The sequence below is a fragment of the Chrysochloris asiatica genome, unplaced genomic scaffold (assembly GCF_000296735.1).
Source record: "Chrysochloris asiatica unplaced genomic scaffold, ChrAsi1.0 scaffold00138, whole genome shotgun sequence".
NCBI lineage: Eukaryota > Metazoa > Chordata > Mammalia > Afrosoricida > Chrysochloridae > Chrysochloris > Chrysochloris asiatica.
In genome coordinates this window covers 2,333,273-2,334,845 of record NW_006408656.1, presented here as the reverse complement: position 1 = coordinate 2,334,845, position 1,573 = coordinate 2,333,273, and positions in this window count along the sequence as shown.

The following is a 1,573-nucleotide window of genomic DNA, read 5'->3' as shown; positions in this document are numbered from 1 at the left end:
TAGTCTTGGAAGGGGGTTTGCACTGAGGGGACCCGACCACTTGCCTTGATGTTTCCTGGGCAAGCAAGTTGCTTGTTCTTGTAGTAACAGTCGGTCTGCCTATGTTGTTTTATATTTTTCCTGTAGGTCTTTCTTTCAAGAAGTATCTTCTGTTCTTCTAGCCACTCCAGGCTGGTCTGTCCAGATATATTCTTCTTTACCTCCATTAAATACTACCAGTCTGACTTACCCTTGGTAATAAGCAATCACACCAATATGGTAGCTCCCTTCTTTGTCAGTTAATCCAAAGGCATATGGACCCCAATGTGTCTGGGCAGCATTGTTAACCTCCAGTTCAATGGAATCAGTGTGTGTCTCCTGGTTGGAACTAAGACTTCTAGACCCAAAGAGCATAGGGCTGCAGGGATAGGAAACAAATATTTTGCATGTGAGTCACTAGGTGATGTGAGTGGTACCACTTCTTTTGTTTCCTGAACCCATGATTCCTGGATATGGAAGAAATAGCACCACATACTGGATACTGGTTTACAGTATATACAACCTCTTGGAGAAAATTGCCCAACTCTATAAGATAATGAGGAGTCCTGGTGTGGCACTGTGGGCTAATGTGTCAGACTGCAAAGTCATTTGAACTGCAAGGTCGGTGGTTCAAGCACATCAGTTGTTCCTTGGAAACGCTATACAGGGTCATTATGGGTCAGAATCGACTCAACGGCACTTAACAACAACAACAACAACATAAGACAATGATACTTAGCTAGTACTGTAGCTGTGTCTTTAGGAGACTGTTCCATCCTTCTACCAATAAACCTGCTTCAGGATGATGGAGAACATAGTAAGATCATTGAATTCCATGAGCATGGACCTATTGCTTCACTTCATTTGCTGTGAAGTGAGTGTCTGGATCAGAAACAATGCTGTTTGGTATACCATGACAGTGGATAAAGCAGTCTATAAGTCCATGAATGGTAGTTTGGGCAGAAGCATTGTATGCAGGGAAGGCAAATCAGTATCTGGAGAAAATGTTGATTCCCATAAGAACAAAAGGCTGCCTTTTCCATGATGGAAGTGGTCCAATGTAGTCATCCTGACACCAGGTTGCTGACTGATTGTCCTCAGGAATGGTGCCATATTTGGGACCCAGTGTCGGTCTCTTCTACTGGAAGATTGAGCACTCAGCATTGGCTATAGCTAAGTCAGCATTTATGAATAGAAGTCTGTGTTGCTGAGTATATATATAGCTTCCATTCCTGCCACCCTGTCCACGTTGTTTTTGAATCCAGTGGACAATGACATCAGTGGCTGTAGAAAGAGGCTGACTGGTATCCACAGAAGGTGTCATTCTATCCACCTGATTGTTAAAATCCTCCTGTGTCAAGGCGACCTTTTAACAAGTATTCACATGAAACACAAATATCTTCACTTCTTTGGTTCATTCAGAGGACATGTGCCTCTTCTCCACACCTCCTTGTCACCAATTTCCCAATCATGTTCCTTCCAAGTCCTTGGCCATCCAGTCAAACCATTGGCCACAGTTCATGAATCAATTATACAATCACACATCTGGCCATCT